The sequence below is a fragment of the Myzus persicae genome, unplaced genomic scaffold (genome assembly GCF_001856785.1).
Source record: "Myzus persicae strain clone G006 unplaced genomic scaffold, MPER_G0061.0, whole genome shotgun sequence".
In the NCBI taxonomy this organism is placed as follows: domain Eukaryota; kingdom Metazoa; phylum Arthropoda; class Insecta; order Hemiptera; family Aphididae; genus Myzus; species Myzus persicae.
This window is the reverse complement of record NW_019103241.1, coordinates 46,075-61,989: the sequence shown is the minus strand read 5'-3', so window position 1 is coordinate 61,989 and position 15,915 is coordinate 46,075. Positions and strand designations below refer to the sequence as shown.

General features: G+C 30.0%; 1 long non-coding RNA gene across 1 annotated transcript in view; it reads left to right on the top strand.

Annotated features, from left to right (window-relative positions):
* The first annotated feature begins 1,056 nt into the window (after nt 1-1,056).
* Nucleotides 1,057-15,915, top strand: part of LOC111034071 — a 33,967-nt gene continuing 19,108 nt past the window's right edge. The window contains exon 1 of the long non-coding RNA XR_002604491.1: nt 1,057-1,447. This is a non-coding gene — a long non-coding RNA (uncharacterized LOC111034071). The remainder of the gene's footprint in view (nt 1,448-15,915) is intronic.

Below are 15,915 nucleotides of genomic sequence, written 5' to 3'. Positions count from 1 at the left end.
ATTATATATATTATGTACTTCATTGCATTATTATAGTATTAGAGTATTACTATTTGAGAGTAAATACCTGACCTGCAGTAAAGGTGGGTAGGTATTAAAAGTTATTACTTATTATGTAAGTTAGTTACAACCTCAGCTTATGTTATTAATTATATTGTACAATATAGTATATATTATTGCCATCTAGGACGACAGAAAGGGAATATCGGTAATATCCTGTTTTTGATTCATTAATACTCCATTGGTTTTATTAAAAATATTAGTACACCGTTTATTCGAACAGTGCATGCAGGTACGAATGCGTGAATAGTTTTTAAATACAATTTTGATAATACCATAATATGTATAACGACAAGGTTACCAAAGTAAAAAATAAATCGACAGTTAAAAATTAAATTAAGTGTTTTCGAGATTTTCCTGGCATTGCAATCGCACAATTCGAATCGTAATAATAATATACCGGTAGGTAATAATGAGTAACTATTAAAGTTATTGATTATTATAATAGTAACCCATTAAAAACCAGTTGGTAGATGGATCTGAACGTATTTATTTCTCTTGCGGTACATATACCTCAAAAATATAAAACACGCATCTCCGTAATGGAGAAGGTAATGACGATGATGATAATAATAATATACTATTGTCTACAATAATAATACTATTTAGGTTTATTATTATTAATATTTTCATTTCGAAAAATCGTTACAACAGCAGCCCAACAATGACGACGCCGAAATTGTGACGGTCGTGATTTTTGGAACCGGTGTGCCGGCCCCCGCCGACAGCTGTTTCCGATTTGTGGAAATCGGGCGTCAGCAATGCAGCAGCCTGCAGCCAGCAGCCAGCAGCAAGAACAGCGGATCTGCTCGCGTGGCCGTGGTCGCGTTCTCGACAACGACGACCACGACGACGACGTAGGCGACGGACAGACCGACCGGCTGGCAACGGCGCCCGCCGTCGCCACCGCCGCCGCCACCGCCAAAGAGTCGAACGCGTACGTACGCACGCGAGACAACGGCGGCGGCGCGCGGATACACAGACGGCGTTTAGTCAGTCGTTCGCGTTCCGTTGCCGCGTACGGTCGTCGTCGTCTGATCTGCGTGACGTGTGCCGTCGTCGTTCTAACGTGCGTGCGTGCGTGCGTGTGTTGTGTTCCGTACGCGCCGGCGGTGGTGTGTGAGTGTGTGCGCGCGCGCCCGTCGCATTGTTTACACCGGTTGTTTTTTTTTCAATTTAATTTTTACCGTGTGCGCTTAATTTTTTCACGTTTCTTCGGCAATATTTTGACGACGATATTGTCGCCGTGGTTAATTATACAAGTGCTGTTATATAATCCGTCGTCATACTCGCGACGGTGTGAAAATATAATATTCGAGTCGTTTTTATCCGTTCGTGAAAACCGTTTTTTTGATGAGATAACCGGCAAACGACACGGAAAATAAAGGTAAGATCTGCACTCAGTACCTCCAACTATCTAACCTATGTGTCATGTGTATTATGCACGCGTTCGTGGCGTTACCTCGAGTAATACTCAACATTATTATCACAAGTATTATTAGTTATTACCTTAAATATCTTATTTTTCTACTCGCGATAAACACGTGCGTGTGTGCGCGTATACAAGGTACAACGGACGATAGCGTCGCGACGATGACTCGACGTCGTCACCTTCTTCGCAGACTCGCCCATTTTGTTGCGCGTCCGTCGTGGTTTGCGCGTCTGAAAAAATAAAATGTCGATTACCTGGTTAGGATAGGTAGGCCGACCGGCAAAATTTTTTCTAGACTCGCTCACTCTGCACGCTCCCACACGTCTGTGTTACCACACTTACCGTTCATTACAATGTTATCATATTATTTTAACGTCGGCAGTTACTGCCTGTTGGTCCGTGGTCGTCGTTCGTTCGCCGTCGAAACCGGTTCTTAGAATTTTGTTGTTATGTGACGGCCATAGGTGTAATTTAAAACTAGTTTGCAATATTATTAAACTGTATAACAGATAACAATAAGTTATTAAGCCCTAATTTAAAAGTTTGAACGGAGCGTCTTCAAAACATTTGAAACCTTCCTATGTGCCATATAACCCGCGCCATGATCCCGATTATTATCATTTAACTAAGTTGTTATCACTGGTTTTACTGCGGTTACAAAATGTTGCCGTTACCGTTCTGGCTGTTGTGCATTTTTAAAACGCTTAGCCCCGCATAGGTTATAATCGTAGCCTTCATGGTAACGTTCGCTCGAAAACGTATTTTTTTTTCAATCGTCGAAAAAGTGAGTCAACGGTTCGAGTGTAACGAGTCAGGATGTATCCTTGACGTTGATTGAAAACTCGTGTGGTTTCCTTTTTTTTTCACCCAACTAGTAGTATTATAGTTTACTGACAAAACATCACTTCTTTCGTAGTACCTACGGAAAAAAAGGAAGTTTCGCTCACTTATTTCTGTTACAAATACAACTCTATCGAAAATCGACATTTTTTTAGTGTAAACCCACGGAAAAAAAATTGTGTTGTAATCTAATTGTACTTACTACCCAACGAATCAAGTAGGCGGTACTCTGAGCGGTTTTGGTGTGTATGACATTTTAATTTAGATTTTTGGTTTTATTAAGACGTTTGATAAAATATACCTGATACCTAGGTAGATTACTCAAAAGCAATAATTATGAGATGTTTAAGATAACCATCGTATTTTTTTTTAGAGATTATCTCAGAGATTATTAATCGGAACTCGTGTGTACTACTTGTTGTTACAAGGTGTTTTGGCTTGTAGCCGAAAAATTGTGGGTAATTTATAATACGAAATCGTTAGTATTTGTAGGTAGATACAAAATATTTTCAAATGTTACTGTTGAGGTGTACAACTTACCTACACAGAGCTTGGATCTGATCATCTAATGGTCTTAACCACAGAATGTCGCCGTCGCGTAAATGGGTTACCTAACTTCCTGTAGGTGCGATTACTGTAAGGGAAGGAGAGAAGAAAATAGTGGTAGCTGTGACGATAATAATGTGCTGACCCGTTTTCAATTTTGCCTATTTGTACATTTAAACAAACAAAAACAATACACTACCGACGTTTAATTGCGATACCTATATATATTTCTTGAAAACCAGAAGGATGTCGTTTTGAAAAAAAGTAACTGCGAAAGCTGTTATATTGTGTAACTGAGGAGGAATATGTTGATTTAATTAGATAAGATCTTCAGAATTACCTGAATAATTAATATTGGGGCATATGAATACAATCTCGAATACAATAGATATTAATTATGTATCAACTTCAAAAACATTTATGTAGGTAATTACCTATGATATTGAATCGCTTAGAGAATATTTGGATTAAAAAACTTAAAATAGTTTGTGTTAATTGGGTAAAATGTAGATAATAACTAATAATACTTTAGGTACCTACCATCAATAATTGTAAATACTAAAATAATATTTATAATCATACAGTATTATATTATGTCGAGTGTAATATATTTTAATATAGGTAGTATAGACAGGTAGGTACTTAAATTGCTATTTAATATTATAATAATATTCTGAAGCAATTATCATTTAATTAAGATTGATTGACAAACTGTAAGTGTGTAGATATCTGGTATACCTACGTATTATTTTTGTAATAGCTATATCGAAACTAATACCTCTATCATACTAAAACCAGTATTCATTGTATACACTGTAAAACAATCAGAAATTTGTTAGAAATGCAAAAAAAATGTGAATGGACAAAATAGGTACTTTATAAAAACTTATCTCGTAGTAGGTACGTACTTAAGTACTTAAGTACCTATGTATGTAATAAAGTTAACAATTTTCTGAATGGAATCCTCGTTATCTCTTTGAAGTTAGGAATGTACCTATAAGTATTTATTTTCAGTTATTTTGGAGTAGGTACCTAATAATATGTATAATATAATTATATGTGAATAAATGTAATCATATAGCATATCAAACTAAACGGACGTTTTATATTACTGTCGTCATGTGTCGTTTAGATTTATTTCTTCCCAATTTATTTTTAAAGCAGACCGAATCTCTGCGAAGAAAACATTGCCAAGACTAACATAGAAACTATTTTTTCTTTCTTTCTTAAATCAGATCTTAGAATTGGTGTAAAAAATGTGCCCTTGATCGAATGAGTGGAGAGATGAAAAAATAAAAGAACCTTAAACAAAACGTTTTTATTACCGGTATACTGTTGTCTGTTAATAACAGTTTAGAATGATCCTTGAGTGTAGTCAGCGAGGTAGTCAGTCACGTTCCTTTCCGCCGACTCCCACAATACCCCTAGGCTATCCCGAACAAAATACAGGCTTGTCGTATATTTACCTGCAAAAAATGTGTAGCCAGGAGTATAAATAATAACTGAATAGGAGGTATGTACATATAACAACGGAAACGTGTGTAATTTATTGTAACGTACCTGCTTATATTGTATATAAAACGAGAGCAAAGAAAATGAGACAGAATTTGAACCCGGTTAATCTGATCTTACGTTTCGTGTCATGGCTTAGAGAAATCAAAGTGAAACTAGCATTGTGTGCTGCATATAATGGAAAAGCAACCCTTAAAATTCTTCTATTAGATGTCCATAATATATGTTGTGTTGGAATATAATAAGGTCGAGTGTATAGTTCAATGATTTCGTCAGTCATACAATAAAAAAATACAATATTTCCCCCATTTTACCTGTTCAAAATGAGTTTCAATAAATATCGTGTAGTATTTAATAAATTTGTTGTAATTTACCTATGTAGTATAGTTTATCATAAAATTATTTTATATTATACACTTATTACATAATATTATTTTAGTATGCGCAATTATTTTATTTATTAATATTAGTTAGGTATGAATGGTCTTAAAAATATATTTGTGTGCATATGGAAAACAAGTGTTCTTTAATATTGCCATACTAAATCAGGTCTGCCTTATGGGGCCGGACGATTTGGTTGAAAAGAACATATTACCTACCGTCTCTGTTGGGTCAAATTTCAAGTATATAATAAATAATAATAAAACACAAAGAATGCCCCACCGAGTATTTCACGATTTCCTTTTAATATCCCGTTTTATATTACTTAGGTGTAGGTATTATATCATACCACGTGTGCGCTCAACACCAAAATTCTTCTATATTTTTCAATTTTTTCTTCACAATTATTTTAGGTTATTTATACTATTGGTATGAAAAATGTGTGCATTATCCTTGTTGTTAGCAAGTAGGTAGTTATTCTATTTTTAAAACCAACTCTCCTCCAAACAAAAAAACTTGTCATGATCACGTCTCGTGAAAGATTTTTATCATTCAAATTAGTTAATAATCAGTCGTATAGAAATATTTTATGGGGTTCGCTTTTTAGTCGATAATATTTAATAAACGAAAATTCGTAAGTTTATCAGATATCTCTTATAGTACTTACATACATTGTATGCGTGTAGGCATGTCCCAAGCATAAAATGTATCTCGTACAGTGTAGGTAGTACGCCTGTCTGTGTGGGTATAAAATGTTTAATGTACGCGGTAAATAAATAAATACTGGATACGGCTTAAAGGTGTCCATTTTTATAATTAGTAATAAAATTTCAAAAGAAAACTTGGTAGGTAACGTTGGTTGAATTTAGAGAAAAAAAAATTGAAGTAAGTAACCGATAGTGTTTAAAAAATAATAGTCATAATTTTGGGTACCTAATTGATTGTTAAATAAAACCCGTTTGTATATTATGCTTTTTTCATTTTTCATCTTATAGGTTAGGTACCTATAATATCTACTATAGTTGCCGACCGGCGACCGCAATTTACATATACATATAATAATAATATACGCATCTAACCGCTGTCCAATTAAAATGATGGTGGCAGTATTCGGGCTGTTTGTCGTTTCAGAGTATTAGGTATGTATAGGTATAATAATAATATTGAGTAAGCGTATGAAGCGCGCGCGCACACGGTCTTTCGGTCTGGTTCTCCTCCATTGGCACTGTTCCACCGCTGTGTTTCTCCGCCGTTGTTCGTCTTTATAACCTGCACGTCCACTTGCTCTCTTTCTTTTTCTCTCTCTCTCTCTCTCTCTCTCTCTCTCTCTCTCTCTCTCTCTCTCTCGGTGCGTAAAATGCGTTAGTTTCGTCTTGCGTTTCGATTAATGAAATACAAGACGGACACAGACCATCCATCCACTGGTCGGCGGCACTCGGCGCTATAATAGCCGGTGTATTTTTATTATATATTGTATATTATATAGGTAGGTATATGGTATACTAATAATAATAATAATAATAATAATAATAATCACACCAAGGGGTTCAATGCATCCGGATAATAATAACAACGTATATATATTATTATCATTATAGTTTATTGTTGTATTGACTATTGGGATACGGTTAATTTTACAATACGATAATTGAAACGGACTGTGTGAACTGTGAATAGAGAACCAAGAGAACTAGAGAAATATTGTTTTGTATATTATTTTTTTTTATCTTGGACGCATTCGGTGACTAATATTTTCGCTTGTGTGCGAACTACTATGATTCCGAGAAATAAGTCTCCGGGAAGAGTGTAAACTATCAACATTCATCGAAACGCTTCGCTTATTCCCCTCTTGATTTTTTGACGAGAAGGTGGCTCGGATGTAATCTTTATTCGTTTGGTACTCAAAACAAATAGCAGTTGAGTGGCCAAGTAAACATATTTTTGAGGTTAAAACAAACTACGAATATAGTATGAATTTTTATTCTTAATATTAATAACTTAATATTAAGTAAAATAATACCAACGATTAATTTTGAATGGAAAAATAATAGAATAATAAAAATAAAATCTAATGGACCATACAAATATTTTCAATAAAATAGAATACATTGTTTGGTTATTACTTATTAGTTATTAGGTATAACTTATTAGCACACTTCGATATAAATGCAGGCTAAGCATAAACATGATCATTGAAAGTAAAATATAATATACGGGCTATTTAAAATACGATTATTTTATTTTTCGTAAAGATGTCGTGTAATTTTTATTTGATAGGTTCTATCGAGGGTACTACTATGAAACTCGGTGTGGAACTAATAAACATTATACTTAATTTAGTTTTTGATATTTTAGTTGTAAAATAGATGGTTTTGAAAACTCGAGCTAAAGTCTATAATGTACATAATTTTGTAGCGAGACATGAGTTTGTTTTATTTGTTACATCGTAGCAAAGTACAAGCAGCTTCAGTTATAGAAATACGAGTAATTTCTAAATAGAAACTCGTAATGTACTGAAATTATATGAAATTAGTAGACTTCTAGAACTTCTTCATTTTGTGTTGTCTCAATTAGGTAAATCAGCTGTGATTTTATCAGTTAAAATTGGTTATCATTAATTTAAATTTAATTGTAAATATTAGAGTAAATATAAGCATATTTTGAATTGGTTCCCATGCTAATAGTTATGACAGTCAATAGACGACTCCAAATTATAAAATTCTTTAAGTATACTTTTCTATATATTAGGTTTATTTAAGCTTGCTGTAGATAGTGTTGTAATATTATGTACATTGAGTATACTGGAATTATGAATTGGTAATTACTCATTTATAATGATTGTACTCAGATGTATTGTTACATTAATACTTTATTTAAAATGTACCTATTTTATTTTTATAATTAAAATCATAAACTATTTTCCTAATAGTCTACAGACTTCAGCTTATATCAAAACTAAAAATAAGTAAATTATTTTATATTTTGTACTCACGTTAATTGAATTATATTGAATTTAAAAAATATCTACTACTGACCAAAAATGATTTTATTTTATGTATTCCGTACTTGGAACAATAGTTTAATCGGTTAACAAGTTTGGAATAAAATTATATGCACAACTCTTTTCTTAAAATAATATTGGTCTGGTTTAATACAATAGTACAATTATATTATGTAAACAATTCTATGAATTTAATTTTAAATTTAATAATTTATCTTATTATTATAATAAACAAAATAATTAGTTCGAAATACCATCTATATAGTAAATATTGTGCAATAGTCGTACTGCTCAAACGCCTGCACATTCATAGTAAGATAATTGTGAAAATGTTCACTCACTCCAAACAAGGAATTTGTGTATTAAAGACAATATTAAAATATTTTTTTTTTGAATTTTTGTTCATACTGTTCTTTTGTAGTAGTTACTATATTAATAACAGTTACACAGCGATTCCCTTTCTCGTATTATCAATATTATTTCCTCTCGACAACATTTTACATTGACGGGGCCCCTAAGCACTCTGGTCATGAGTGGTTCGAACAAAGTCAGAATTGAAGTGGAATGAATAAGTATGTTATTGTATAGAATAATAAAGCAGTTGACTAATTTAAGAATTTTTATTTCGTTCATGTTATTACTAATTTATGTTATAATGTGACGTATCTAGACTCTAGAGTTATATTTTAATCACAGTTTATACGTTATAATATCTATAAATAGATGATAAGACATTTGTATACTTGCGTCGTACATACTAATTATAATAGTATATTCCTCTTATTTCAATTTTAATTTCTACTTAATATTCACAATTTAGCTATAAAGGTTGATCTGCCAATATTCAAGAAATGAAAAGTATACGATACCAAAAAAATAAGTTACATTATTGTGCTAGATACGAACGAGTGTGCAACGTATGCTAGTCGCATTGAACTATTGTCTTTTTTATTTTGGATTTAGTAGGTATGTTAAAAAATAAAGACATTCTTCTGGGTATTTGCTGTATTGTATAAATAACAAATTGAAACGTTGAAGTTTCAAATATAGCATCTAGACATACGCATGATATTATATGTCTTATTATATAATTTCTATATCACAGAATAATTCTTAATTTCTTAATTTTTCTCAATTTTTGTATATATAATTTTAAAATAACACAATGAAATACCTACAAAATATTTTTTGACATGAACTGGTTAAAAAATTTGAACTGTTTAATTTTTTTGTATTTCTATTTAAATGTACTTATAGATATTGACCCCGTCGAAATAATCAGCCTTTAAGTCTAAAATACCACGGGGTGTCGCCAATGGGCAACTTCCCCCTCCTGTAAATCAATTTCCATCACATTTACTTATTGTATAACTTGTAAATACAGATTGTAAATATTATGTTTTGTTCAATAAATAGCAATCTAAATAAAAAAAAAAGTCTAAAATATGTAGTGTGTAACCAGCTTTATGCTATGAAACTTGTATTATTCTTAATTTTAATGAACGGAAATATGACTGGGATTCAATCTTCAAATATTTTAAGTATAATTAAAATAATATTAAATACTGACAAATGCACACTGTAGTTGTTATGGCCTGTGAGTAATAACCGAGGTACCTAATAGCTAATAAGTTACTAATTTTTAAATAAATTTAAGAGATTCCATTTATTGTAATAAAGAAATGTGTTGTATTCAGCTATGAATTATTATTTGTCCTAAGTCAAGTCTAATAAAGTAAAAGTATTTGATATTATTGAGAATAAAAAAAAAATATTATTTGTTGGTAGTATTTTTTTTTTTTTATTTATAATATTGGTACTTTAACTTTTTACTTTTTCACGTATAAAAAATATATTATTTTGTTAACTAGTATATTATTAGTGAGTTAGTGAGTTGTAGGTAGTATAGGTTCTAACCAAGTATCTAAAATTTAAATTTGTATTCTTCAAATGTTTGTGATGATACAAAAATATTTATGCATTATAGAATCTTAAATCTTAAACTCGACATTTCCATTTTATGATATGTTAACATTAAACATTGATGTGCTTTGTTTGAGCCTACATTTTCAAACGGTGTGACGAATTTAAGGGCATATAAACTAGATCCTTACAAAATCCTTAAAGGAACATATTCTATAGCATATTATTATAGTCTATAAGTCTATATGTTATGTACGTCTGCATTTTGATTTTTTTGACGAATGAAACAACAATGATATAAAACCGGTCGACCCATCCGCGCGTGTGTAAATCTGCCTGAGGTTTGTCTGTGTTCGGTTCTTATATTATATTATGCACCATGAGGAGGCGTGAGCGTAGGTTGTCGGCCTTCATTCTCGCAGCACATTGCTACCGCAGCTGTTCTCGTGAAGTGCCGCTGGCAAATAAAAGGTCAAAATATATGATAGTGGGAAAAGAGGGTAGCAGTGTCGGTCGAGTTTGATCAATGTAGTATTGAAATCTATAGTATTTGTAGGAATAAAATACATTTTCCTAAAGTATAGGATAATATGAAATACAAATTTAAACGTGAGATCATTTTTATTTGTGTTGCTAATGACTTAACGAGGGCGTGTTAGTCTAAGTCAGTATTTATTTATTTTGTACTTGAACACTTAAAAAAATATTTAAATATTTTGTATTTACCTAAACAAAGATAATAACTTCTAAACTCAAACTCGTAAAATTGAAAATACCATATATTTTCGGTATTGCTTTGCGAATAGATAAAATCTCGATGAAATATTATTTTAAGATGGCCATTATAGTCTCAAGATAAATATGAGTGAAAACTAATTAATTATATTAATTTAAATAGGCACCTTGGTTGCCTGTTCATACAATTATATGGTGCTTATAGATATTGACTTATAAGTAATTTATTTGTTTGTATTATATTTAAGTGTATATAGTTATTTTAGTTACTTACATGCAATCAGTTGCGTACTTAGGGTCTACTTTAGTGTTTTACCTAAGATCATTCACAGACCCATTTATAGAATCGTTCAAAAATAATTCGTTTACACATCCCATCTCTTAACTTAATAATTAATATTTTAAAAAAATATTTCAAATGTGGCAAGAATTTGTTTTTTGGAGCCGGGGGGATGTTTTTTTCTAAACCTATTATACAGCAGAGCGAGTTCTCCGGCATTATAAACTATAAAATTCACCGAAATATTTTATTTAAAATCTCTAGCTTATTCTGGCGGTGGTTAATTTGATTTTAATATAGTAGTAATCGATTTTTTTTTTATATGTACGTATCCCATTTTTTATATTTACAATTTATGCTATGAAATAGGTACCCATTGAGTATAATACCTGTACAGTTGAAATATATATTGAAAACTACGAACTACACTACGAATTACTCGTGCTGTGTCATGATATGATTATCTCTTCGAATGATGTTGGTGTTATGGTCGTTTGATCTTATTTTTAATTCAAACTTATTTAAAATATTACATTTATGTGTTTGTATTTCTTACATAATTAATTCTGCAATTTTTACATCTAATCTGCACGACGTCCGTCGAATACAGATCATAAATCATTTTTTTTTTTATGTATTGTGTTCAGGATTATTATTATTTGAATAATATCAATTTTTATATTTCATTCAGATTTTAGTATTTCTTTACATACCATCATTTTACTTCACCTATTATTTAATTAATATATTTGATTTTTTCTTGTAATGGTATAAGTAGATATGTAACACATATAATATAACAAATAATTTTACTCATGGTAACGATAATTATTCAAGCATTCGTTCATAATCGACTACTTATTTACTTAGTATAGGAAAGTAGGTAAAATAATATACATTTGGTCTTACATTTTCCGTTACCTGTGGAATGTTTTGTGTGTTTAGCTTTTTAAAAGCATGCCGTCATAATTATAATAGGGTAGATGTAGGTACTGACGTTTAGGAATTCCTTGGTGCTTTTTAATAGACGACTCTGTTACTTACTTTGCCATAACATCAACATTACCGCTGTGGTAATATCCATTAACAAAACAAATAGTTTTCAAGTATTAAAAACTGTCGACGTCTAATGGGCTCGAAATGAGCTAACCCCGAGACTAACTGATTTTATTGAAAAACAACTATAAAGGTAAAATATGTGGTTAAGTATTAACTTAAACTGTTTTAAGAAAATAGTATTTAAGTAAAAAAGTACAAATTTAAATCAGACATGATAATATAGAGTTAAAGTATTGGTCGCGTTAGTAACTTGACATTTAGTCATTGAAGACTTTAGTCGACACTTTACCGAAGTCCACTCAGAATCATTTTTTCCGATGCAAATACCATACTGTATTCAAATTTTTACAGTAGTAATAATATTAATATTAATCTACGATCCTACGCAGATATTAGTGAAGTAGTTATTATTTTGTAGATATTTAAAAACGATAATTATTATTATGTTACTTATTATATAGTAGGTAAGTTGTTTGTACTCGTTACGGTTATACATATAATTTATCTCTACATTTTAGTGTCTAATTAAATTTTAAACATATGACCTTGAACTTCGGTCAAAGCTTTTTCGGATTTATAAGTTGCCACAGAGTCGGTGGTTCCCAATGATTTATAATTACTTTAAGGGTATCCTAGACCATGGACTGTTTTTTCTGTTTCTTATCCAAATATACCAAAACAAGTGCTGACGACGTAAATACATAACAAATTGTTTTATTGTTAAAATAAATATTAATTATTAAAATTACATGAAACAAAATTGCAGTTGAGGTCTTAAATTGTTCTCATTTGCAATATCGTTGTCCTCTTAAGATATCAAAATAAAAGTATATCATTATCGTGCACGTAAGTCGTAAGTTGTAAGAGAAGATAGATGAGAAATACTACATCGGTTTCTTACTGATTTTGAAACTTACTTGTTTTTAAGATAATTTAATTGTTTAAAAATTCCATGTTGAACGTTTACTAATTTATTTTATAAAAATGATATAGTTTTAAATGTTCATTCTGCAGATTGTAGGTTCTTTTATAATATTTAAATATAATGGTAACTGTAAAATAGATATTCGTGTTATTAAATATTTTAGTATTTTAATATGTACTTTCAATTAAATGTAAGTACCTATTAAAGTATTGGTATCTAGACTTAAATTTAGCAACAAAATTGAGGTTGTTAACAATTTAAGAGATTTTCGTTAAGAGTTTTGATGCGATATGACCTGATTAATTGACAATGTTTTTTAATTTTGTTTACTCGCTATAATAGTCGGCGACCCATGCGGTTGCTGTAATGAAACTAAATTGGACTTAATATAACGGTCCACTGTATTCTAAGTGCAACACTATACTACATTGCCGACGTCAAATGACTATTTTTTTCTAATTTTGAGCTTGTAAAATAATTGAATGTAATTTAGCTAAAAACTAAATGTCTAAAAAACATTAGAAGATTAAGTTGAATTTTGACATTGGGTTTGTTTTGTTCTAATTTTATTTAAATTATTATTTTTTCTATCAATTAAAATAGTACTTTAATGTGTTATGTATTATGTGAGTACCAAATAGGTAATTATTTATTATTTAATTTTTTTGATTAAAAAGAAATTACATATATTATGATGATGTATAAGTGTGATCATGTATTTTCTAAAAAACCAAAATTGAAACCGGTTTGCTATTATTATGCTCAAAAATTAAAATACCTTAACCCCACTCTAACACTACATTTGTAGACAAACTGATAACGAATATTTAGAATAAATAGGTGCTGTTGTAGTATTGCATGCAGTTTTCTAGTTTATGTACAGTTTGAATATTTGGATATTAATATTTGAAATGAAAATGTACCTTAATAAATTTCTAGTGAATACATAATACAAATTATAAGTAATTTTAATTTCCCGTGATATTCGAAACTATATTCAGAATAGTGTGAACTATTTCTCCGAGCTAAGATAACTGTATCTAATTAGAACGTATTAACTATGTTTGCTAATAGGTACCAAGCTATAATATTCTATCTCAGGACTAATTATTAAGACGATAAATCGCGGTAGCTGACTTAATGTATTAATCAACACAGCTTGTCAAGATATCAGGTGTATTTAATCTAAAATAAAACTATCATGCCAAGTTGTTCTCATATTATTGTTAATATGAATCTGATTATATTCACTGTTTATGTATCTAGTAAATATATTGAATCGTAATTAATGAATGATCCTAGTGAGACGGTTTTATAAAAAAAATATCTCTTCACTGGTTGTTAAAATATAATTGAATTAAGAAGTAAAATAGTTAAGAAAATTTAAACTTAATATACCTGTAAGTGGTTATAAAATAAAGTTTACTGTAGATACATACATTTATAATGTATAGGGAGGAGGGATTACTATAGGTAACATACTAACATGGGCTTACTTAGGAATAATATAATATTGTTACCTGAATTTGAGTTTAAAAAGCACAGAAAATAAGTCTTACCATGTCAATTTATTGTATGTTTTTTAAATGTTACTTATCAATTTAAATAATATAATATTAGGTAAGTTTATGTTTGTAATATCGAATCTATCATTCAGTCTTAACTGTTTTGATACAATTTTTAACTGATTGGTCAGATATTTAATCGTCACCACTTGCTATTATTATATATAATTAAGATTTGCGGGCTTCTATACTCTTCAGTTATAGTTTTTCTTTGGATTTCCACCTCTTGTTGGACGATTTTAGACGAGTTAATGTTATTTTTTATACGGTTTTCATTAATTCCCATAGCTCGACAAAAAAATTATAACTAGTTTAAAAATACCATTCATTACTTAAACTAATAGCAATATAAAAATATATACATCAAATTAAAATTTGTTTTGTTTTATTCGCTAGGGAACACACGTATTATTATCGTATCTCGATACGGAATTAAACTGAGTAGGTACCTATTATTAATCATCATTTAAACGTGAAGAAAAAATTCAAATATGGTTTATCAGTAGGTACATATAGATCTGACTATATCATATACCACACTTAATGTAAATTATTATCTTTAAAATATCGCCTTCTTTATAATACTTATGTTAATGAAGTTCAGATTTTTTTGTGTTTAATTATCATCAATGATGGTCAATTATTGAGTGTTCTGACTTTGGAGTTCCTTCAATAAGACTTTTTTGATAGAATAATATGATGGATGTTTGTCTACAATTATTACTGTGCAAAATATTCAATTGTCTGATAGTAATAAGCAAATTAAACTAAATGACTCAAAAGGTTCGGAATTTGTTACTGCTATTTGCTTGAAGTTAATTTAATATGTTTTTAATACATATGGTTTTATAATATTCTTTGTGTATTGGTCACATAATTAATTTTTGCTTAATGGCTTTTTAATAAGTTTTAATATAATATTATCATTATCTATTATGCCTTCAATAATAGGTTTTTTTTTTAATAATAATGTCAAAAAGTACATTATTTACGATTATAGATATTACAACGTTAAATAAATTCCTGGCTGTTGAATATAATTTAATAACTAATATTATGTGCTACCTAATTATTTACCCTTATTATAATTATTGACATTTGATCAAAAAATAATGATATTATATAGAAAATAGTAAATTCCAAATGTTTATTTTAAACATATAATACTAATACGATTGTATTTTTAATTACTTTTAATATTTGGCAGTTTGTCATGATGAACCCTGTTAATTTATAAATAATTGGTAAATATGTTTATATACCTTCCTATAGCCTACATACCTATAACAAAATACGTAATAATATTATCTATCCATTGTCGAAATCTTTTTTTGTGAAATATATTATTGATTTCCTAAAGGGAACTTTAGTACACTAAGTGTTACCGATGGTAACATTTTGTTCATTGAAAGTGGTTTTTTAAATTAAATTAGTTCAAAACATAGTATTAAGCGAAATCGCCAAGAACTAAATAGGAATTTCGGCGCCTTGTACGTGACTGAAATTTCAAAACTTAAAGTGAAAGAATAAAAAAAAGGTAAAAAATAAATAAATACCTACAAAATGGGTTTGTGCGTTCCGTGTTTATAATTTGGGTTCAGATAGTTCGCTGAATGAACGACACATTACTGTTGTGCAGTTCTCCTTCGGCGTATA